General features: G+C 33.0%; 1 protein-coding gene and 1 long non-coding RNA gene across 2 annotated transcripts in view; one reads left to right on the top strand and one right to left on the bottom strand.

The window, feature by feature from the left end:
• Positions 1–26,874, bottom strand: part of LOC125776347 (uncharacterized) — a 32,555-nt gene that overhangs the window by 4,973 nt on the left and 708 nt on the right. The window lies entirely within an intron of this gene.
• On the top strand, positions 236–16,013 carry LOC125776412 (uncharacterized). Its single transcript, XR_007421690.1, has 3 exons — positions 236–2,824; positions 2,890–6,852; positions 6,909–16,013. It is a non-coding gene; the product is annotated as an uncharacterized LOC125776412 (long non-coding RNA).

Raw genomic sequence — 26,874 nt, 5'->3', positions numbered from 1 at the left:
CGGCGGGCATGAAGCAGGTCGCAATTTCTATCGGAAATAAAAAATTCAAAGAGATTCATATTTTTTAATAATTTACCCTCTAGTTAAACTAAAAAAATTCCAAAAAAATTGTACAATTTTAGAATTTTTTTAAAAATTGAAAAAAGTGGTTTTTGATCAAAAAAATTTTTCTTTATGTTGTTTCAAAATATGTTTAAACTTGACATTTCTTAGTTTTTTTAGTTTAAATAGAAGATAATTTATTGTCAAATATAATAAAATTTGTCCCAATTCCATACGCCGTTTAGTTTTTTCCATCTGCCTGCCAATTAAGAAAAATCGTAAAAACGAAATACCGAGAAATCGTGCGTCAAAGTTTTCGCGCTCTGCCCAATCGCTCGTATATCTGCTAGGTCACTATTTTCCTTCTAGCATCGAGAATATTTCAAATTCCCATCTAAAACTTTGGGGACATATTCTTAGATTATTTTTAAGGAGATGTAAGTAAAAAAATCGATTTTGTGAAGCTTCTAAATCAGGATCCCCCCTTAAGCTCCTTTTAAGTTTTTATTTTTTTTGATTATTTTGTGAGTGTCGACTTTTTGAGACAGTTCCGTAATATTTTATATTTAAGCACTAATTTGGCGTTTAGTAGCGCGCCACATACTTAGCTTGAGATTTTTTAAACAGGATGTTTGTATCATTACACTGTGATAGCTTTTTTCAAAAAAAAAAAAAGACACGACCAAATTCGACGGTTTCCCCCTATTTCGTGTCCTACGAATCGAACTGCATCATTACCTTTTTGAGTTATGGTTTCATACAAAAATTTTTGTTGAAGATTTTCATCAAAGTGACCCATTGTAAGAGAAAGGCACATTATTCTTCGGTCTCTAACTTTTTTAATGTTGACTTCTTTGGCAAAGCTTCTTAGAATAAGTCCGTCTTTAAGTTCTTAGATGACTGTAAACCCCAACATCAATGTTTTTTCTGTCCTTATAGCCAATATGTCGAAAAAACTTAAATTTAATCCATTTTTTTTAATGTTTTTCCCTCACGTTTCGTCAATATTTTAATTTACCCTTTGATACTTATACATTAAGTGACATCTTGTAGTAGTAAGAAACTTAAGCAAAGACAACGTTCTGAGCAAACTAACTAAAAAAAAACTTAACAAAATTTGTATTTTTTAAAAAAGCTACACTAACTATGTTTGTGTGCTGTTTTATTTTTTTTTTGTATCTTATAAGTGTTATCAATAAGTATCATAAATTTGTACACAATATTTAAATTAAATTTAATAAGACTCATCTATCAATGTCCAACACAAATCAGCAAGCAATATGAGTAAATCGAGATGCCGAAGATTTTAAATGTTTGACAGAAATATTTCCAAGACTAAGTGCTTGTAACTCAAACAAGTAATGATGCAGTTCGATTCGTAGGACCCGAAATAGGGGGAAACCGTCGAATTTGGTCTTGTCTTTTTTTTGACTATCACAGTGTTATTGGCGAAAGTCATCCTGCGGGGTCGAAAAGTTACGTATATTTGTGTTTTTATCTGAGGTTGTCAGAGGGAATCTGACTGTCAATTCGGTGGCTTGAGTAGTAATCGTACTACGAACCGGCCATTATTTGATCGAGTAGTTGGGGCCTTACAGAAGTCTTTACAATGCTGATCTTCTACAGTTTTATTTAATAAAGGGGGACGTTTGTCTATAAGGCTATTAGAACAGGGACGTTGCAGTTGGCATCTGCTAGCTTTAAGGGATCGTCTCTGTATGAAATTTTCGAAAAATCAAATTTTTTGTTGCATTATCGGTTGGTATACACTGTAAACTGCTTTTTTTAAACTGCCACCATTTTGGCAAATTTCAAAAAAACCAAAAAAGCTTCCATAGCGGGAAAGCGACTTTTTTGCAAATTAATAATCTTTTAGAAATTCAGTGAGTTTTCTGAGCGTCAGACTGAGGCGATCCCTTAAGTGTGAAACCTGTTGTCATTGCTTTCTATTGATTTGATAGCTTGGAAGCATGTTAGTAAGTTGCGGTTTAACAATAGCTTCTGCTTTAATTCGCTTATCAACTTGGGGGGAAATTAGAGCAATTGGGCGGACTTTATTTGAGTTTTTGATTACTCTTCCGCCCATTCACGTAATTTCAAAATTTTATTGTTTGGTTGGAAAGTTTAGCTTACGAGTATTTTGTGCCTTAGGCGCTATGAATGATCATTGTGATCCTTGGTCTATTAAGGCTCTGAGTTTAAACAGTTTTCGTCGGTATTCGATGGAAACGACTGCTGTGGGTAGTAATACTCTATTTTGATTTTCGCTATGTGGCGTTTGGGTTTTTAAGCCTTTGAGCAGAATGGTTCTTTTTGGACATTTTCGGGATTTTGGTATTCGGGATTTGCTTTTGCAACTAAGCCCGTGGTTCTTTTTGTATTATATACGCTTTTTTGGGTTGAGCTGGGAAATGTACTGTAATTTGCTTTTGCAATTTATGTATGTGTGCGCGAGTTATGTTATAACAATGCAATCAACTGCAAGTTATTTAAATATGAATTTTGAGTTTCTATTCAATTGGCTTCTTTAATGTATAAAATGAATATTAAGCAATATATCTCAAAACGGCCACCGTTGTTGATATTTTTTATTTACATTTGCTTTGTCGCAACTTTGTCGAAATTGAAATTGTCTATTGCTTATTGTTCTTTGTCAATAACAATATTACAAATCAACATATATTGTAACATTGTTGCTACTATTATTTTATTGTTTACAAACATATTTGAAATGGTCAAACCCCGAAATTATTTTGATGCTTATGTAAAAAATTATGAATGAGTGAGTTAAGCAAAATTTGTGTATAAAAGCTATGTATTTAAATTTTATATTATTATTTAATAAAGTATCTCATTATCGTCATTCATCAAGGAGGGGGACACACTATTGCGAGCGTCTTGAGAACAAATTTAGCAAACACTGATGGCAAATATTAGAATTAAAAAGTCTTATCATTCTCTATACCAGAAGGTATTTTCGGTAAGAAATATAATCTAAGACAATATTTTACCATATGAGATAATTTAACAAAACTTAACAAAAAAGATGGCTATGATCAAAATAAACCAATAGAGTTTAAGCCACAAAATAATAAAACAGTTGTGTTGTGTGGGGTTTTTTAAGTAATATAAGTATGTAGATGCAAACTTAGCATCGGTATATTTTGGAAGCTGAGGGATTAATTCGCGTAAATATTCATAATTCAAGTATGTCATCGCAAAGATATTCTGGGCAACATCTATGTACAGCAAACTCAAAGACTTTGTAATTCTAATAATAGGCAAATTCAACAACGACAAAATTATCCTCAAAGGCAGGAAAAATATGCAAAAAATCAAGACAAACTTGGAATTTCGGACTGTCTTTAAGACAAAGGAATAATAATAATTTGTATGGCCAAAATACAGTTCGAGTAAGTGTTCGTATTAATCAATCATATTCCCGTCCAGACCCATGGACACCAATTACAATTACGAACTAAATTTTCACATGGAGTCAGATCGGAAAATTTACAAATAGTATTACCAACAATATAACGAGAACGATAGCCATAAATTTGAGTGTTATGAGCTTAACCCCTTGACTTATTTCCACGAGTCTGGCTCGTGGTACAATTTCTGTGCCTAACATGATTATCACGAGTCTGGCTCGTGGTGCGTAGAAGTATGCATTTGATGAAAAGAGAATTGAAATTTTCCCTTTATTTTCAGCTAATAATGTAAAAAAAACGTTGTTGCAGTTGAGTGCATTATCTGCTGTGTAATTATCCATATTTTTTGTTACGCATTAAAATTAAATCGTAGTATTTTATTTTTTGCAAATTTGCAAAACAAGCGTGCGACAGTTCGGAAGCATCAAAACTGGTTGGTTTAGTGCAAGTTGTGTACGAATTTCGTTGTGCTAATTGATACGTCAAGGGGTTAATCGGGAGGAAATTGAAAAACTACTACAAAATCTAAATAAAGAAGAATATAAAGCTATTTCTAGCATAATAAAATTAAATAATTGTTTATTTTACCATGAAGGACAAGAATTAACAACAACTGAAAGTATACAACATGAGATATTAACTAAAACAAATAACCCAGTGTATTTTAAGGTTTATAGGTATGCACACATTCATGAGAAGGAAATTGGTAAACAAATTCAAGATATGTTAAAATTAAGTTTCATTGCAGAAAGTCATGGGTAGTTCCAAAAAATTTGATAGTTCGATAAATGAAAATACGATTGACGACAAGTTTCCTATTACAAATATATAAACTATTTTAGATAACTTGGGAAGGTCACAATACTTTTATACAAAGGAAGACCGGCCTAAAACAGCATTTTCTATACCATTCGGTCATTAAGAATTCGTACGAATGGCTTTTGGTTTAAAGAATGCATCGGGAACTTTCCAAAGAATGATGAATTTTGTCCTAAAGGATCTCATCAATAAAATATGTGTCGTTTATATAGACGATATTCTCGTCTTTGACACATCTTTGCTTTGCTTGTTGATAATTTGCATAATATTTTCCTAAGGTGTTAAAGTAAACCCCGAAAAAATTAAAAGCATTGTGGAACTTAAATTACCTCAAACACAAAAGCAAATTTGTAAAATATTTTGCCAAAGTTGCACAACCTATGACCTCATGTTTGAAAAAAGATATGTATATTAATACAAAAGTTATTAATTATGTAAATTCATTTGAAAAATTTAAACGATTTTTGACAGAAGCACCAATTTTGAAGTATCCTGATTTTAATAAGCGATTTAAATTAATAACTGATGCAAGTAATTTTGCAGTCGGAGCAGTACTACAATCACCCTGTGTGTTTTGCCAGCAGAACTAACTCTAAATGATCATGAGAAAAATTACTCTATGGGCCGTGAATTATTTTCTTCCATATCTGTATGGTGTACAATTTGACTTACAAACTGATCACCAACCACTTAAATGGCTTCATGCAAAAACACAATCCAAAGATTACAAAGATGGTTGATAAAGTTAGGATAATATAATAGGAGCATACAATGTATTCAAAGTATGTAAAGATAATAAAGTAGCCGATTTTTTGAGCCGCATAAATTCGGATATTAATGAAATAAATACAACTGAGAATCAAGAAATTATATAAACTTTTTTGAGGGATCTTTGGATAATAATATAGATGAAAATGATATTGATACCATACGTTTACAACATAATAACTTTAATGATTATATACCCACACTAGAAACAGTGATTAACCGTTTTAAACACACAAGTTATTTTTACGAACTCAAAGAAAACTGAGTTCGAAACAAAATTTGGCAATAAGGTGGTATACTTGTATTAACCAGAATAGGGTCCCAGCTGTCTATAGGGATATTTTGTGTCGATAGAACCGACAAAGAATTTGAAACAGTGGATTCTAGTTTGATGAATTCTTCACTTGTTTCTTTCTTAATTTTTGGCGAGTTCATTAGTGTCGTTACTTGTTTATCGACCATTATTCTTTAGTTTTCGTATCGTTCTAAAACTTCCCAATCCAAATTGAAATTATGTTTGTTTGACTTCTAGTTTTGTATCGGAAGTGATACAATTTTTGCGCTTTTGATAGTTTCGGATGGTTGATGTAAACGGTTGTAAACATGTCCCGGAAGGACGATCATTCTTCATAACCTCCATAAAATGTTTCTGCGTCACATGCGGGCACTGTTGTTGTATGCAGGTATGCTTACGCACTTATGTAGGTTTGTAAATTTGCTTTAACACTAGATTGCCTAAGCAAGTCATTTTGAATGCTTTTGAATTTCAATTAAAAAATAGTGATTTAAATAATGGCATAGCTCAGTGGTTCCCAAACTTATTTTGTCTACCGTCCACTTTGAGAATAAATATTTTTTTAGCGCCACCATTTTTTCACCTATTTAAAAACCACTATAACTTTAAATTAATTATTGTGATCTATATATTGTATGTACATATATTAACGTAGAATTCTAAAGGAAAATTTTACTATAACCAGCAACTTGAAACCTGAGAGCAGTAGGTAACATACAACGGCGCTTAGGTCTCAAGTTAACTCTTACGGGCTCCACCTGCCAATAAGAATGATTATTGAAACACAACTTTATAGTATTAAAACAGAGAATCTTTTATTAAAAATAAAACTAAAATAATCGATCCATATATAAAAAACTAATGTGAAGGATGAATCTGATGCTGTTTAATAAGTTTGTTAATATCAGGTTCCAATTTACTCAAGAACAGTCGCAAGTCGCCACGTTCGGTAACAAGCAAACGATTTCTATTTTTAGTAAGCAGTGTTGTCACAGCACTAAATCCACGTTCACACAAATATGACGATGGGAATGCTATCAGGAATCGTTGAACGATTGACCACAATCCAGGGTACAATTGCGAGATCGGTTTTTGCAGCCAAAATTCTTGGTAACCATTTTTGAACTTGATTTTTATTTCCTCGTTTGTTGTAAATTCTATAAGTTCTTCTTCCAGCTGAGGTGACATTGCTGTGTTGATATTTGAAAACGGATCCAACACCCAGTCTGATATTTCCAAGTTCAAAATGTACTGGTATCGTTCGGTGAAGTCAATGTGGAGGTTTTCCAAATGTTGGCAGTAGGCAAACAATTCGTTGTTACTGCATGATACTGATAAATTCGGAAAATTGTGAAACTCACGTCTGCCCAGATTCATTTTGTGTAGAAGCAGTTTGGCTGCGAAAGCAGCAACGACGTTTTTTGTTTTAATTAAATTTAGTTTATCGCCTTGCAGTTGGAGATTCATGTCATTGAACAATTTATACAGGTCTGTCATGTAAGCTATATCATTCTTTGATGTTATGAGCTTGTCTTGAAATTCTGTATCTTTAGTTTCCAAGAACTCTATAACAGAGTCAAACAGGTTGTAGAATCGAGTCAGACAATTGCCTCAACAGCCAACGAACTTCAGTATAAAACAACAAACGATTGAAATCCTCGTCATTAGTAACACAAAGCTGATGAAGTAATCTATCATTCAAAGAGCTGTTGCGGATTTTATTGACTGCTTTGATGACATATTGCAGTGATTGAAATAGTTTTTCACTTAAGTTTCTAGTAACTATGTAAATGTTGTCTATGAATAACGCAATGTACACCAAGGATATCTGGAATTTTATTTTTTAAGTGCGCTATTAAGCCTTTATGGCACCCTATCATAACCGGAGCGCCACACAGTGGTGCCAGAACGGAAAAAAGGATTTTTTTATCATTCCAAATTTGTACCATCTTTTCAATTTAAGCTAAGAATTAATCAAATAACATTATCCGAATACTTCGGCTTGATATATTTTTTGTTGGGAGAGCTTCAAAGTCCAACAAAGTATCAACGCAAAGTTACTCAGAAAAATGTGATGAATATTGCAAAGGTTAAAACTCAAAAGATAACCATAAAATATCAATTGTAAAGTTTTTATTTATTAAAACCAATGTTATAGCTGTGATTGACATCATCAAATGTATACTTTCTTTTTCAAGATTTTTTTTTCATGATCCAAAAAAATCATATATTTCACAACTTCAACAGAATATAACTATTGTGCGCAGGAGCGCGCAGGAGCGCGCAGGTTAGCCATTTACACAAAATAAACTTTAAAATCTCCTTAATCGATAGAGAAAAAATCAGCTGCAATTAGCTGCCAATTCATGAGTAATTAGCATTTTAATCACCTGCAACTGCGTTGTTTGTTTGCTTTATTCGTTGCTTTGTTTTTTTTGCCTGTTTCGTTGTTTTGTTTGTTTTTTTTTGATTGTTCGGTTTGTTGCTTTGTTGTTATTTTTTGGAGTTGTCTCTCGTTATACAACAACAACAAAATACTAGTGTAGATGCATTATATTATTTGAACTAATTACACAGTACAACAGCTAATCTGGGGGGGTGAGAAATTCCAAGTCAGGGTGATGGTACTAGGTCAGTATAGTATGAAAATAATGAGGAGAAATTACTGTACTGGTAAAATTTAACACCATCATCCACTAGATTTTGTAGACCAGCAAAATTCGAGTTTGTGAAAGAAACAGCCAATGTTATTACTGAGGAAGTTAACCGTGTTGAAAACGAAATTCGTAATTTAAATAACAGTGTAGTAATTATTTCAAACCGGACTTTCGAAATAAGTCATTGTCTTGCTCTTACAATGATTGATGGTAAAGTTGTTAATACCGTAACTGCAACCTCAGCAATGAGTGTATGTTTCATATCGTCGGCTTAACGTGCAAAGGTGCTAAGTGCCATTTTTAAATTATTAAATAAAACAAAAAAAACTGAATAAAAATTGAAGTTCAAATTTTTTTTTATTTTTCTAACGCAGTTTTGTCAACTGTGATATTTCATTTAAGTACAAAAAAAAATATAATAAAAAATTTAATGAGCGCCTTTATATAGGCCTTTTTTGGACTTAGCACATTTTCTGGAGTTATTTGCACTTGGATGTATTGGACTTAGCACATTTTCGAAAAAGAAATATTGCAGTTTTTTTTTTGCAAATGGCGTATTTTATTATCACAAAAAATATTATACGTTGCTGTCGTTTAAAGGAATACATAAGTACTTAAATGGAAAATCTTTGTTTAAGCCTTAAACTTTAAGGTATCACAAAAAGTTAATATATCAGTTCGGTCTTAATTCATTGCTGTTTGGAAATTATAAATTAAGCACAGCCGAAGGCCTCTGCTGCCAGTGCTGCTAGATATTTATTTGTAGAATATTAAGTATTGTACAAATAATTTATAAAATAAAAAAATAAAAAAAATAAAAAATAAATTAAGCAAAACAAAAAAATATATTAAAAAATAAGAAGATATCACTCATGTGGCAGGTCGTCATAATATTGATGGTAGTCTCTTGGCAAAGAAGTTTTTAAATATTGCAAATCTGCGTAATTTCTTGCTGTTAATTTTCTTCTTTCTTGGTGAAGCTGTGGCAAATTAGACCAATCCGTTGGCACAACACTTCTGTCCACTCTTTGTTGTAAATAGCTCCATGGCTCGGGAAAACGCAATTTATAAAATATTTCCCATTCCGGTGTGTAGGTATATAATCGCACGAATATCGGTGACTTTTGATTCACCCTTTCCGCGACCAGGACGAATTGTTTTTAAAAATTGTATGCCCTTGAAACATTTGAAAAAAGTATGATCCAAATACTCTACCATATAAGGTGTAGGTTTCTTTCGAGCATTCTGACATATTTGAATATACTCTGCTGGTACATTAACAATTCGGTGTTTAATAACACGCTCGATAACTGAATGTACGCTATCAGCTTCTATTTGGGTGTGCCCCGTTTCCAGTATTTTTTGCTCAATTATTACGCCATGTTTAATAGATGTATTGAGCAAAGCGTTACTCATAGAAACATTCCTATTCTGGTACGTACATCCATCACTATAAAGAATAATTTTCGTAGCAGCATTCTCGGTAAGATTTGGAATTATTTTATTCTCGATGAAGTACACCCAAATGCTAGCAAATTCTTCGGCAGATAATCCACCTTCTACTTCGTTCCATATGAAGCAATAAGCATCATGATTTATCAAATTGTAAAACACCAAATTGTGGACTTGCAACTTCGTGCGGTAATAAAGGCTGCTTACTTGGGATTTTGGTGCCATTAAGACCGCTTGCAGATCAATAGTAAACACGAAGGTTTCTTCGATTTTGTCCTTTTGTTTCTCTTCCCTAGCTTCATGTTTTTTTGCCTGGTGAAGATTGTAGACGTCATCCAAAATATCTCCCACAGTATGTCGCGCACAGATTTCACACTGATCTTTTTTAGGGAAGAATAGACCAAGCTTTTGATCCGCAAAGGCGTTATAAAATGCTGAAATAGAGAGTGGGGGTTTTCCATGTGCATTACACCAATCCTCTACGTAAAATTCGAAGAGTTGTTTTTTTGACGACCATTCTGGCAAAAGATATTTTTTTTTGAGTTGTTGCACAGCAGTAATGTGATTCCATGGTTGGCAGAGAATTGAAAAACGATTTTAGAGATTCACGTGCAATGCTACAATTTTGTTGTCGTGCGTTCTGTGTAGTGTTTCTTGAAATCGTAGGCTGCTTAACCCAATTTAGCACCGTACGTCTGCCAATGCTAAGAGTGTTCAAGAAGAATTTTCTGCAAACTTTAACACTTTTTTGCTCGACTCTTACATGGTATTGAAATGTTCGACTCCTTCTGCTCTTGTGTTTATCTTTGCGATTTCGCATTCTTGCAGGAGTTGTTACTTGAATCAATGTATTTACATAAGTCTGTTTCTCTTTCCAGTCCATTTGCCAGAATTGTTTAAACAATGCTTGTCTTTGGTCTTCAGTAATTTTTGCACAGTGGAGAGCAGCAGAACTAGTGGCGTTTTTACAGCTACATCGCTCTCCAATGACTTTTGCATTTCTAACTCTTCGATGATTCCACAGGCCATTCTCTTTCTTTTTCCCCAGATAAAGTTTCCCATTTTCTCTCTGTTTTTTATTTTTTGCTGCGAACCAAGCTGGATTAACCATTTTTCCTCTTCTTTTGCGGGTTTGTGACTTAGAAGGAAAGTCAAGTGATTCATCCGAATCGCTATTAAAGCCATAAGGCGCCAGTCCTAAAACTCCATCATCTGCGTCATCGCCATAACAGCTGCAATGCTCGTTACTGCTTTTATCACTATCCATTGAATTGAAATTCATCCTAAAAATAAAAAAATAAATAGTTTTTATTGAAATTATTTGAATAACTACTTTAGCACTTTATAATTATAACTATTTCACTTACGTAAATCTTAAGCTTGTTCGTCGCGCTTATATACTTTTTTTCTAGTCGTTCGGGAGCACGATTGCCGCTTCGTCAACCCCAAGTATCACACTTTATAATTATAACTATTTCACTTCGTTAATCTTAAGCTTGTTCGTCGCTCTTATATACTTTTTTTCTAACAAATTTCTCTAGTCGTTCGGGAGCACGATTGCCGCTTCGTCAACCCCAACTATCACAAAAAAACATCTAAGCGAAGTGTCGAATAACACAGCAGCTATGCCGTGTTACCTAGCAAAAAAGACAAAGCACACTTTAGGTAGCAATCACATTGTCATGTGGACTTAGCCCGCGCGATTTGACAGTTGCGGACTTAGCACTTTTGCACACCACTGCCCAAAATAGCTTTAAAATAAAGTAAATCAATTTTTTTTTTTTGTAGCTGATGTGTTTTATATTTATCTATCGAATCTCTTCAAAATATCAATTTTGACCATAAGTGGACTTAGCACCTTTGCACGTTAAGCCGACGATATGTAAAGCAAAACCAAAGGAAATAAATGATTTAAATGGTATATTGAGGAGAACAGTAAACGAAGGTTCCCTAAGATTTGGAATTTCTCCCTTGCATGAAAGAATTAAGTTTATGGAGTGTATTCTGCATATTGCTTACAACAAACATTTTCGCAAATGGAGAACTGACGATCGTACCAAAAAACTGAAGGCAGATGAAAAAGCACGTATTCAAGCAGATTTGAAGTCATCCTTGGGAATAAAAGTTGATGTAGTGAAGCAGTTACTGGATACGACAAATGATGGCAATACCTCACGAAGACTTTTGAGAATCCTGCTAAAACTGCCGATATTGTTGGCGTTGACGAAAACCTGATACATAGATTTAAAATAATATTAAATACAATCAATAGTCAAGCAGCAATAGATCCTCAAAAATTTGAAATTTATTGCATGAAAACTGCGAGGTTATATGTCAGCCTTTATGAATTTTACTATATGCCAATGGCGGTACATAAAGTTTTAATGCATGGAAGTAAAATTGTTTCATCCTCTATTTTACCATTGGGCATGCTATCAGAGGAGGCTCAAGAAGTTCGCAATAAAGATTACAAGAAAAATAGGCTTAATCATTCTAGAAAATGCGACAGAATTTCTACAAATCAAGATGTAATGCACTTGCTTTTAGCTTCATCGGATCCTTTTATTAATGGTTTCAGAACAAATCCCAAAAATAAAACTTTAGAATTGGAAGATGATAATAAAAAATTACTTGTTGAATAAATAATTAATAATATATGATCATTTTTGAATATTTTTTGGTTATGTTATATGGGAGGTGGGCGTAGTTGTGGGCGGACTTGTTTCATTTTTAGAGAAATAATAACCTTTATTGATTCAAATCCGTTTGCCAATTTCTAATAGTCTAGCTGTGATAACAGCGAAAATATTGCAACTTTTGTGATTATATTATATGGGAGATGGGCGTAATTGTGGGCGGATTTGCTTTATTTTTTCTGGACAAGCTTATATTTACAAAATATTACACTATAGAAAATTTTGTTACTGTAGGATGATTTTTGATTTTTGTGTTATATGGGAGGTGGGCGTGGTTGTGGGCGGATTTTAACAAATTTTTTTTTTTGCATTTAATTTGGCAATATGAGAGATATGTGCCAAATTTCAAAGCCCTACCTCGATTCCTTCTATTTTTTGTCGCGGCTTGTATGAAGCGGCACCACTGTGCGCCATCCGTAGCAATTGAAATAATATTTTTCAAAGGAATCTCTTTCTCATCGTAAAACTTTTCCAATATATTGAATATGGTTTCGCCTTTTGTATCGGTCTCTAAATTTCTAGCAAATAATAGCTCTTCACATATTTTCTCATCTTTAATAAACCTAACGTAAGACAACAACAATGCTTCATTAGTTAGTAAAGTGGACTCATCGAGCTGAATTGCAAATTGGCTTGTCCTTCTTCAATGTTTTAAGCCATTTCATCAACTCGTCTTTGCACAGAATTATTACTCAAAGGAATTTTTCGGATAATATCTGCGGCCAGTTTATGAAGCACGGTAGTTATTACTTCATTTATTGCTGGCAATATTAACTCTTCTCCGATGTTATGTGGTTTGCTTTTTTGAGCAATTAACAAAGAGATATTGTACGAAGTCCGTCGTCATCTTGCTTAGCAGCCGCCGAAAATAGTTTTGCTACACTTGGCTGAGTATTATGCTTCTTCTCTAGGTCTTCTCGAGGTCAAATGATCTTGCAGTTTTGAAGGCTTCATTCGAAAATTATTTTAGACATAGAAGACACAAAGGCAAGGATGGGTATGTGGGATTTTCAATGAATCCGAATTTAATATATTCCGCACAATATTGCCGTCTCTTCTTTTTTACTTCCTAAATTGTTTTGCTTTGAGAAATACGTTTAACTTCGCGAGTAGTGTAAAGGAGGCGTAAGTAATGCTCATCTATTGCGTGCAAAACCACAAATGAATATAAAATAAAATTACATTGTTTATGTAGGAATGCTTAAACACAATTATTATATAGTAGTCCAAAAATATGAATTCTTATTTCTCCTAGAAATATATTTCTAAAAAAGGATCTTTCTCCTTTTCGTATTATCTTATTTTTCCCAGAAATACATTTGTAAAAAAAGATCTTTCTACTTTTCGTATTATCTTATTTTTTCCAGAAATACATTTGGTAAAAAGAATCTTTCTCCTTTTCTTATTATCTTATTTTCCCCAGAAATACATTTGTAAGAAAGGATAAAGATCCTGTTTTTATTTTCCACATAAAAGATTTAAGGAGTTCAAAAGCTCAAAACGTGCGCTACATCAGCTACCTACCCGACGTCATTTCGCAAGTGATAAAATAAATTTTTCAAGAGCTCAAAGCATGCGCTACATCAGCTCGAACCTACCTACCGTACACCTTTGCGCAAATGATTATATTATGATAGCAAATGCCCACATACAGATTTGGCAATGGCAATAGCAATTCGTTTGACAGTTAGTATTCTGTAAATTCTATCCTGTCGAGATGCCCCGTTATGAAACGGAGCGACCGAGTGACATGATTTTCATTTTTTCTATATTCAATAAAATAGGACAGATATATGAACTACGCGGAGAGAAATATAGAACCGAGTTTGAGCAATCTTTTAATTCATATTAGTTGATGTTCACAAGTTGTTGTTGAGAGTCGAGAGCTCATGTAGTCGTTGTCTAAGAGGCCTCTTAGCTAAATAAAATTACAAATAACCCCCCAGACCTCTACACAACGCCCCCATTTTCTTTTTGGGTCTCTTACCGCCCCCCTTGACACTTGCAGCGCCCACAAGGGGGCGTTATCGCCCACTTTGGGAAACACTGGCATAGCTTCTTATAATTTTGTGACTTTTGCTACAATATTTAAATGGATTAATTAATCATTGTTGTTGCCCTCTTTCCAGTATATATGTACATATATGTACATATGTATACGTGTGTTATACCTGTATTGCCGAAAAGCAGTAATTTTGACTGGTTGGAAAAGACCAGTTTGACTATGGATTAGAATCACATGATAACATGTTCAATAAGTATTGTTATTGTTATTCGTACTATTATTCGAATTTTTATACCAGGTCTACTTCTCGCACTTCCAGTCGTTCTAACACGTTGTTCAGCTGATTTTTTTCGCGCCCGAATTTCATAAAAGAAATGTCTAACAGGAGAGAATTTTCAGAAAAGCTAAGAAAGATAGGAGAAGAGTGTTCCGATATAGAATCAAATGAAACGAAGTGGGAACTATCATCTGAAGATGAATTAGATCATATGGAACGTTAGGTAAATAATCTTGTCGGTGTATTCTCGTTGATAATAAACCATTATATTATCAAACATATATGTATAAAAGTGCAGAAGCCCGACGAATTTTGGATTACGATTGGCTTGTGGAGCCTATGAAGCAAAAAATTTAAAACTAAGTTATTTATGGTCAGTCAAGTTTTAACAAACGGACTGAATGAAGTACACGCATCCGAACACACAAATGTGCCTTGATTTCGGAAATATGGGACAAGTTGAAAACAGTAAAGCTTGCTTTCAACCAGGGCAAAACATAACAGTTGATGAACAATTATTTCCAACAAAAGCTAAGTGAGATTTTTATTAGTTGAAACTGTTAGACGAAATAAACTAGAGCAGCCAAACAGTCGAAGGATAACATGCCTCGTTTTTCCACTCTTTTATATAGATCAGAAAATTGTGTCCTTACAATATATAAAAGCAAGGCGAACAAAAGAGTGGCTATTATAAGTTGTAGGCATAAATTTGAAAAAAATTGATAAAAGTAATAGAAAAATGTTACCAGATTCTATTCATTTTTATAATAAAACAAAATTTGGAGTTGATAGGGCAGATCAAATGGCCAGAAAATATACGGTGAAATCTAGTTCTCGTATATGGCCCCTCCAAATATTTTTTATCATTTTAGATTTGGCTGCAATAAATGCTTGGATCCTTTATATGCAAGGCATACACACATCAATTAGTTGGTTGATTGAGTTGCGCTAGAAATTGCCCTTGTCACTACACACGACACAACTTTTAATACAATTTTGAGGCCAACTTCATTTTGAATATTCACTTCGTTGCTTAAACATGAGCTCGGAAGTTGTTGCTTTACTTATTACATATGACGCGCTCTCTTCGACAGCCGAAATAAAATGGCGAAATCGTTTGAAATCACACAACCAACCCAAACACTATCCAACTAACACAACCAACTTCACAAAATATCAAAAAATTTTGATTTTCATCCAACCAGATTTTGATTTTCATTCAACTCATACAACTGCCCCATATACGTAGCAATCAGTTGTTCAATTCGTTGAAGTTGATACAATAATTGGTGCATGTATGCCTTGCTATAAAGAAGAATACAAACAACGAAAGCAGTTCCTGTTTCAATAAGCAGAACAGCTAGCCGCCGATTACAGAACTGAAAGAGGGAAACTTTCATCACAGCAGGAAGACGCACAAGTATCAACTGCAACATCTTCAAATATAATACAACAGTTTTACCAAACGAAAAATTTGCCACAATAACAAAACAAATAATATTTGTCAGAAATGTAAAAACTATGTTTGCGGTAGATACACATCCAATAAGATTTGCGCATTCATTTGCTCAAAATGTCCAAATAATGTATAATTTTTATTTCGTACTGAAATACATTTTGTTATTCTTAATACTTTTAAATAACTTGTTATATGACTGTACGTGATATAAAATATAATAAAATTAATGTTAAACAAATTTCTTTGCGCATTAGTTATTTTTTCACAATGCGTCACAGTCATTTTGACTGCTTGCAAGCTACATACATATGTGTGTACTTGTAGGTATACGAGTATACTCGTACTAAGCTTGTTTTGGTTGACACCCATTATTAATATGCATACATGTTTTTATTTTTGTTTAATTTTATCCGTATTTTCTGCACTTGTCAGTTTGTTTCTGATATACTACTGTGATCAAATTAGAAGGTGAATTTTGTCCATTTCATCACCTTCAAAGTAATCGCCTCCCGCTGCAATTCGTTTATTCCAACGAATTTTCCAGTCATCATAGCACTTGGAAAAATCTTCCGTCGTGATGGCCATCAGAGCCTTCTTCGATTCAGCTTTTACTATATATACTCAATTGAGTCAAAACGGTGTCCTCGGAATGGTCATTGCTGAATAGCCAGAAGTTACAGAAAGGTAAATCAAGCGAATGGAGTGGTTGCGGCACGATATTAGTTGAAAATATGGCGAAATGATCACGTCCTAACAGTACCCAACTTACAGAAAAAAATTTTCCGATTCAAAAAACACGCGAAGTATAATTTAAAAATTCATCTTGCAATTTGATCACAGTAGTGAACATATTATGCATATGATATATTTTGTGTGTCACTGTATTATTTTTCTACTGTTTTTTTTTTATCACCACAGTTTAAGTTATGTCATATGTACATATGCAGGGCGGATCCAGTGTTCGTTTTTTGTTTTGTTTTTACTTTACTGCACTTTATGTGTGTTTTTTGCACCACAATGTCTAATCTTTTAATATAATATTTTTTTTTTGTGTTTTATAAAAATCCGAATGTGCCTTTAGGTAAGGCTCGAAGGACTATGTTTAAACGGAGGCAAGAAAAATGTTTAAATAAATAAAACCAAATTTAATTTAAAGAAGGGTTTAATATTTTATATTTCACAACAAAATATATATGTTAGACAGGAAAATTTGGAAGTCAATTGCCACAGTAGCTTGTATTCTTTTCTTACTATTATATAGAAATGTTTATTCTACAATAGAACTTTTTTCACATATAGGTATATCGTGCAGTGTCAAAACCAAATTTTTCTGAATTTTTTTATAACATTTGTTGGAGAAATGGCTACGTGAATGATATGAGTTTTTTCACTGGCGAACAGGATTTCCATGTTTGGATAATTTGAAACACAAAAACCCAATTTATTCTTAGAAAGTATGTGAATGGTTATCGTCCCTACTAGAATCAATAAAAATAGTTGATTAATACAAAAGTTATTCACATTTTTTTGTTTTTTATTTTTCCCTAAGTTTGTTTACATAAATATTATCATAACATTGTCAATAAAATATAAAAAATATAGGGACTATAACCAGGCGTTTTGTGAACATTAAAAAAAAATTAAGCAAATCGGTTGAATAGTTCGACCGGAATCATGTCTGCCAGTTTAAAATAGTGTGTGTTTGAGAAAAACGCGTTTAAAGTTTGAGGTGCGGAATCCGAGTAGTCCAAACGTTGAGTGGTATTATTATTTTTGGGCCTTTTTCGAAACCTTCCAACGGTAAAGTATGTTTCTACATAAATTATAGGGTATAAGGGAACAGAAAATGCAAAAAAAAATTTAATATTACCCTACTGACCCCTTAAACAATTCAAAAAGGTTATTAAAATTTAAAGTATTTCCTATACAATGACCTCCTACGATTACTGAAAAATTTTAAAAATTAAAAAATGTCGTGGTTCTGAAAAAGGGTCGTTTTTTTATGTAAAAAATTACCTTTTTTTTAATGCTAAATTGACAATTTTCAACCAATCTAAAAGATCGTAGGTTATTGTTTAGTAAATATCTTCAAGAATACTCAGTTTTATTATAATTTCATGTCGTACTGTTAATATCTCGTTGAATTATGTCAGCAACTTTGAAAAATTACGTTTTGTGAAAAACGCGTTTAAAGTTTCAACTATCTGCGAAATACCTGCGAGCGGTCGCTCTTAGAACGCTGCCATTCAAAAACTTTTCAAGATAGGACCTTGCCGATTTTACAGGATATTTTTGAAAATATAAACTACTAAACAGTATTAAACTTTGATGCAGAAAAAGGGAATAAGTTCTATTTCTATCTTATATAGTGGCCTTAGGATCGGGGATAATAACCCTTTGGTCGATTCTGTGTGATGATATATGCTTGTTCCTGTTTACGAGATGTTGAGTCTTATAGTTTTAACCGATACTGATGTTGCCAATATTATTTTCACAGCGATGGTAAATCAATTTTTTAAAAGTGCCACACTAGTATAGCCCCCTTAAAGCTTTTGGTCCGCCGATCTGTGCTTTCTATTTAGATCTCTGATATTTATATACATACATACGTTTTTATTATATATGTTATAAGCACTTGTGCTTAAGTAGAGTTACTTTTCCAAATACATTTTTAGTATCAACTTGCTTACTTCGTGCGAAATTTGTGAAACGCCCATTTTTTACTTCAGCAAATAAATACACTAACTTTTCACAGTTTTACACTGTTACACTTAATTATGTTTAGTGCTCTGTTCACCTTAAAAAACTTACTGAAAAAATTAGTTAAACACAACAAATTCCAAAAGAAAATGATACGAGGAATGAAGTGTACTTAAACTATTTTGAGTACTTTCTGGCTATTGTTTTAAGGGCTTACATACAGTTAGAATTTAAAAGAAATCGATTTTTTTTTATTTTATTTTCTTAATATACATATATATTTAATAATGCACACAGAAAATTTTATATCGTTCCGGTGAATGTTGCGTTTCAAAGTGCTTGACCAACATTACTCGAAAATTTAATATTAATTTTTAATATTATATTACTTAATCCAAATCTGTTTGGTTATTTAATTTCAGGGGAGCAGCCCGTAGTTCCTTTCTTAATAAATATTTTTACTAAAACTAAGTCTGAAAATACAGGTTAAAGGTTATATACACTGTATGTAATTATTCGATCAATAAATTTGAAACTTTTTCAGAAAAAAAATCAGGAAATTTCTCTTTTTTACAGCCTTCTAACTGTATATAATCACTTAATTCACAGCATCTAAGTGGCGCCACAAGAAATATAACGGTAGAATTATCACTCAGTACCGATGAGCATAATGCAGTTCTAAGAATATAAGTACATAACGGGGTTTTCAAAACTTTTGTTGAAATTAGTTGTTTCAACGAGTATTGCTATAAATTGTTACTGAGCCTAACCAATTTCAACCAACTTCGGTACATATTATCCTAACCAACTTCTATTATAATTCCAAAACCGGACTAAAACCACACCTACTTACCATATAGCACATTTTAAAATTCGATCCTAATTCATTCCTTTCAAAATCAAGTAGCAAATTATGTATCCGCAAAAAAATTTGTACAAGTAGTGCTATGAACCATTTCATTACGAAAAATTGTCCAAATCCGACAAAAACCATTCAAGCTTCAGACTTTACATAATAGTGTTCGACCGATGTCCGAATTTTCGGCCGATGCCGATTTATCGGTCAGTTGACGAAGAATCGGCCGAAGCCGATGCCAATATATTACAAAAAAAAAACCAACAAAACATTATTTCTAAATGTATTTAGAAACTAGTACTAAAGAAAATCATAGACACATACATAACTTAATAAATGCGTAACTACCATATACATTTCAAAATCATATTAAATATTATACATATCGCTCATTTGCTGCAACGTCGTCATAACTCAAAAAACGTGATTTTTGAGTTAATAATGCAGAATTGTTCGTTATATCATACTTCATATTGAGTGAAAAATTCATATGAATACCTCTTATATGCTCCGCTTGAGAAGAGGTGTAAGGTTGGAGTCACCGTGTAAGGTTGTAGTAAGTTGAAAACTTTAAACGCGTTTTCTGGCGAATCGATTTTTTTGAGTTATGACGACGTTGCAGCAAATGAGCGATATATTAATGTGTCGTAAACCAAGAATTCAATTGATATATCAATACGAAGGTTCGAACTACTATTCTATACAAAAATATCGCACTTGTTACGTTAAAGTGTAACAACACAAAATTTGAACATTTTCAGTAGAGACGAAAAACTGTTTCCGTAAATATTAATAATATATTGCAAAGAAAATATCATTAAAAATAATATACCCGTTGTTTCATTTTTATTTGTTTAGTATTTGCACGAAAATAACACATTTTTGAGTTATTTCTCTTTTCCTGAAAATTTTTTATATACATACATAGTGGTACAATGTACAAGTGTACAAGTGGCACAATTCAAAATGTTACACTTTATGTGATACACTAACGAACCAATTTGATAAAACACTTGGAGACAACTAAAAATGTAACTCTTTAGTTGAGTCGAAAGAAGTCATTCTGAAAACAAAGAGAGAGTCATAACGGTTTTTTTAACGAAAGACTAGACAAATCACTGAACGATTTTTACAGTGGGTAGAGATGACCACTGCACATTATTTTCTTGCAAAAAACTAAAATTTGGAAATTTTGAGTTGTTACACTTTACCGTAACAAGTGCGATATGTATATCCTCATTTGCTCGCAGTGCATACCTCGATTAATTCTATCCTCACTTGTTTATTTTCCTTAATAGTCAAAATTATATAATTTAATATTTTAATATATAAAAAGCTTTTTCGCGTTTCCTCCAAGCAAATTGGTTAATACCAGATTTTAAAATAGGGATGATATGATTTCTAAGTGCCGTTTTTAATAAGTCATGATCTGTAATTTCCATTTCATTGTATTCAGTAATGTTTACAATTTTATCATGGAAAGATAAAAAAGAATATTACTACCGTTTAGGCAAGTGTTGCTGAAGACCGCAATTTGTCGATTCAAAGACATTCTCAAAAATTGGGACTGTGTGAAACCACAACCTGGGTGATTCTTAGAAAGGATTTGGGTTTGCATCCGTATAAAATTGTTCTCACTCAAGAACTGAAGCCATTTGAGCACCGTAAACGTTGTGAATTTGCTGACTTTGCCAAGGAACAAATTGAAAACGATAACGATTTTTTTAGATATCAACTTCTTCGATGAGGCTTACTTACTCTCTGAGTAGTGCGATAAATAAACAAAAATGACAATTCTAGTGCGAAAACAATGTACAAATGATTTATAAACAACCATTACATTCACTTAAATTGACAATTTGGTGCGGTTTTTGGCCTAGTAGATCTACCAATCCGTACTTCTTTTGAAATGAAGTTGGTGACACCGTTTCTATTAAAGGAGAGCGATATTGATCGATGATAACCGATTTTTTATGACCGTAATTGGAAAAAGCTGATTTTTGCAACATCTGGTTCCAACAAGACGAGGCTACGTGCAACACACAGCACCTACAACAACCGAAAGTTTGGATATTCGATTATTTTAAGAAATTGTGACATTGGCCAGTAAGACTCTACTATATAACTAATACCAAAATTTTGAAACATTCGGTTGATCTTACTCCTTAAAGAGACCTTTATCTTTAAATAATATTTAGTAAAGTCAAAAATAAATAAAATCGGGTCAAAACTACCCTTAAGTCCCGTATAATAAATATAAGTTTTTCAAACTTTCGATTGGCTTTATACTATATCTTAGCAAAATCAGTCTACGAATTTTTCCAACTCTCACATGAGTACTACGTATACTGATTTTCTTTTTCTAACCAACCAAACACGATGTAAAATATAGCAATAAAACTCTATGACCTATAATAAAAGTATAACTTGATAACATACCAAATATGGTAATAAACTATTCGGTTTCTTCGAAGAATTAAGTCTTGAATTATTTCGCAACATTTTTTATACTCTTTCGACATGTTGCTAAAAAGTATAACAGCACCGAACGGTTGTTTGTGTTACTTAATACTAATCGAGTTAGATATATGGTTATAACTTGAGTAAAAATTAAGATATGAAATGGTACACATCTTTCTCGGTTTTTGTTCGTCGAGAGAGAACTTTACTTCTCAAATGCCTACTCAGTCCGATGTAGAACCAGGCTGACATTATTGGTGGTGTTGATACTCGTTCCAAGATAGACAAAATTACATCTAAATCTTCACAGTTATGACTGTCAACAGTGACGTAAGAGCCAAGTCGCGAGTGCGACGACACCTTATTTGATGACAGGAGATATTTCGTCTTGCCCTCATTCACCACCAGACCCATTTGCTTTGCTTTCTTATACAGTCTGGAGAAAGCAGAACTAACGGCCCGGATGTTGAGGCCTCGGTTAAGTTCTGCAGCTCGAATTATTTTCTCCAGCAGCAGACTGAAGAAGTCGCACGATAGGGAGTCGCCTTGTCTGAAACCTCGTTTGATATCGAACGGCTCGGAGAGGTCTTTCTCGATCCTGACGGAGCTTTAAATATTGCTCAAGCATACACAGCGGGGATACCAAATTCAGACATCGCGGCATAAAAGCATGCTGTCGAAAGCAGCTTTGAAATCGACGAAAAAATGGTGTGTGTCGATTCTCTTTTCACGGTTTTTTTCCCAGATTTGGCGTACGGTGAATATCTAGTCGGTTGTTAATTTTTCAGGTCTAAAGCTGTACTGATAAGGATCAATCAGTTTGTTGACGGAAAGCTTTAATTTTTCACACAATGCGCTCGATAGAACTTTATACGAGATGTTTAGGGGGCTTATCCCACGGTAGTTGGCGCGGATTGTGGCGTTTCTCTTTTTGTGGATTGGGCAGAGCGCACTTAGGTCCAATCGTTGGGCATCCGACCAAGCTGATGTATGTCCCTTATCAGCTCTTCGCCGCTGTGTTTAAATAGCTGGGCCGGCAATTCATCGGCAACCTCCGCTTTGTTGTTCTTCGGACGGGTAATTGCTATTCCAACTTCTTCATGGTCGGACAATGGAACACTTACACTTTCATTCACAGTGCAAGGATTTTACAAGAAAATCAATGCAGCACTAATATGAGGAATATCGTTTTCCCTATTTCATATGATTACGAATGTTTTTTGTAACTTATTAACTAATAAGTGAGTCCCTGCAAATATTTCAACGCCATTGATTTTTACAAATTCCGAGACTATATAATGAGCTGCAAATGAACTTTGTTCATTCTTAGTTGTTTCTTTCCCGTTATATATTTTCCTTTTCAAACTGATGTGAAATTTTAAAATGTTTTACAATTTCCTTATTATTTTTTAAAAGTTTGTCCTTGGAATTTAAAATAATCAAAATTCCTACCTCCATATCGGTAGTGCCTACCTTATTCTGCTTTTGCAAACTACAATAGAGAAGTGATAGAAAATACACATATGGAGCCTTAATTGAGAAATCAAGGTTTATTCTTTGGGGAAAAATACAAATCAGGATCAACGATTGTAACAATAAGTCAATAAGAACAAAATCAAAATTTCACCCTTATGGCTAACTATTGCGTGACCAGCGAATACTACATTTCTCCTTTCCTCGGTATTTATATGTTATTGCTTACTTATGCATACATATACAGTCATGGACGGAGAAATAGCACACTGTTAAAGTGAATTATTATACTCAGATTTTATGTTTATGAAATAAGCAGTGGCGTAGGTGGGGGAGGGGGACGAAGGGGGCCGTCGCCCCGGGCGCAACGTATTGGGGGCGGCAAAACGATATTCTCTTTTAATATTCAAAAAAACACTTCAACAAATTTTTTTATAAAATTTATTATAAAAGATAAAGAGTTGTACACTCACTATGTAATAATCTGAATAACAATGAAAAATATTAATTTTTACTCGAATACTCTTCAGTCTTTGAATTTTTCTCATATCTTTTGGCTTATTTCTGCAAACTGTGAGAGCGACACATTGCGACGTAGGAGTGACAAAAAAACAATATCTTTATTTTTACTCTGTCGTCGCGACGTGTCACTCTCACAGTTACCCTATGCTTTGAATGTAACAAATACTTTTATTTCTCCAAATTTTCAAAAATGGTATTTAAAAACTCCAATTCGGGCAAAAATTCCTTATGAGTTTGATTGGATAAAGATAAACACACACAACAAATATTCATTATTAATTGGCAGTCGTGGACAAAGACATTGTTTTAACTATATCTGTTAAATAAGATAACAATATTTAAGAAATTGGTTGAAATTTGTATAGTACTCTGGAAAAAAATGGTATATAAAGCCATAAAGTTTATTACAAGTGGTTGTATAGTAATTTGCTGAAACACAAAAAAATTCGCAAAGCTCCTGCACGAAAAATAACGGAACATGCTTATAGAGCCATCGTGAGCAAAATCAAGGATAATCCTTTTAAATCTTCCCAAGAGTGTATGTCTGAATATATGCGAAATTTGGGTTTACCGTATACAGTAGACTTTGACAAAGGCGTCTTAAAGATGCTTAGTTGCTTGGACGAATGAGTCGAAAAAAAACTATTGATGTCCAAAAGAAACGGAAGAACATGTCTACACTTTGATAATGAACATTTAGAAAGCGGTGAAACAAAAACGAATAAAAATTTTCATACCTTAATATTCTCAAAAATATTATGGAACTGTACGCGTACGCAATATATATTTTTTGAAAATACTTTTGAAAAAATACTTTTAATTTTATGTACATATCTTGCTTATTCGTTATTTATCCTATGCCAATGAATGTTTTGTGATTATCTTATTAATAAACGTCGTTACATGCTATTTCTCTGTTCATGACTGTATGTTCGCTAACTTATTCTAATTGTGGTACAATCAAAATCTAGATACATAACTAAACTTTTTTATAGTAATATTCAGTTGTTATATTGTATATATACAGTATATGTGTATTATATACAGATATGTATGTATATAAATATTTCAAAACAAGGATTTTGGACTTTGCAGTTAAATTCTTTTAAAAAGTTTTCTAAAATTTCTATCTCTCCCAAACAACCTACAGAACTGATATTTGCTAGTGTATAGAATCAGTATGCCCTTGGCAAACATTCAAATGAATCTAAATGTAACACACATACTGTAGTAAAAATATCCATACATCTACCTGTAGATATGTATAATGATATATTAACCCATTTTATATTATGTTTATGTTTTCTCTAGTATTCAAATATTTCCTAAGTTAGAGTATTTAAAACATATTGGAAGTAAATGCTACTCAACTGGAAAGTTTTACTATTCGTTTTGACCAATTTAGTTACTATGGTGTTTTGTTGCCGTCGTTGTTAAACACTGTCTTGACCAGCTCCTGGAATGACCAAATTCAAATACAAAACGTATTGCTATGATTTTAATATTTCTTATGCTGTGAATATGTCTCGTAAGAATCTACGTAAGTGTTTATTTATATAGATTTGTATGTTGAACAAATAAACGAACATTTTCCTACAGCTCAGTCTTATGTACATACCTATGTATGTGCAAATATATTAACATTCATCTATTTAGGCAAAAATTTTACTAAACTTTTATTTCTTATTAATTCTAACACGACATTTGTTTCTACATTACCATCAGGTACTGGCATTAAAATGGGTCCACAAATTTACTATGACATGTTATGGTGGAATTAATATACATTCCTATTCTCCTAATGGTTGAAAACGGGTGATAAAAGCATGGTATCATAGAATTCGGTATCAAAATTAGACAATGGGCGTCGCATTGCCCGCCATTAGGTGAAATCCTTTATCAGTAACTACTCAATCGATTTCGAGCAAATTTAATGCGGAACATAGTCCCGACATATTTATATTGGGTAGTCGAAAAAGTCTTTTTGTATTTCTAATCAAACTCCAACTAATTTTTTTATGTTTATGCCAATAAATAAATAAACAAATATATACCATTTTGGTCGACCACTTTTTGCTATTTTTTCGCTAGAGACGTTATTCCAACAGTGTAAAACTTTCATTTCGAAATTTCCAGAGCGAAAGCGAGCGAAGGTGGCTTGCGTGGCATTTTTTCCTTTTTTATACAAAAATTTCAAAATATAGTGAATTTCTTCACTGTAAACTTTTTTCAACTTCCCCGAATTTAATTTTTTTCTGTTAAATGAAGCTTAAAGTCTCACATTTCCAACACTATATGGTATGACACACAATGTGATTGGTACCACTGGAGATATACGATTGCAACGACATCTATTGACAAAATACGAAAAGACTTTTTCGACTACCCAATATTACATTGTCAAAATGAACAAAAACTTAGAACAACCACGCCTACTTTCTATATAAATTCATAATTCCATCTCATTTTTCATTTTACAACATCGTTCAATCTTAAACTTTTATTATAAAATAAATAATTATTTTATAGAACGTTTTTATGATAATAGTGCTACTGTGGGCAAAAATTAATAACACTTTTTACGTTAAATTTCGACCGAAAATCCATTCGGCGAAAGGTTGGTATGGCTGCCAGTGAAATCTGCGCCAAGTATCACATCAAAATAGTCATTAGTACAATTAATAAACAATTTCCATTAAATTTGGGTGCGGAATTACATTTCTGGTACGGACACGTTCAGAATGTTGGAAAAGTTGATTATTGTTTGTCATGAACAAGAGTTTTTTATTGGTACAAATTATTCAAAGAGGGTCGAGAACGCGTTGACGACGAACCATGTCCAGGGCGGCCGTCAACACATCGGAAGAATCAGTGAAAACCATTTTGAAAGATAAAGAACAGCGTCGCGTTAACGTTTGTAAAACAATACTTTCGGACTACCCAGATGTCATAAAACGTATTA

This window comes from Bactrocera dorsalis, chromosome 2 (genome assembly GCF_023373825.1).
Source record: "Bactrocera dorsalis isolate Fly_Bdor chromosome 2, ASM2337382v1, whole genome shotgun sequence".
NCBI lineage: Eukaryota > Metazoa > Arthropoda > Insecta > Diptera > Tephritidae > Bactrocera > Bactrocera dorsalis.
This window is presented reverse-complemented; position numbering and strand designations above follow the sequence as displayed.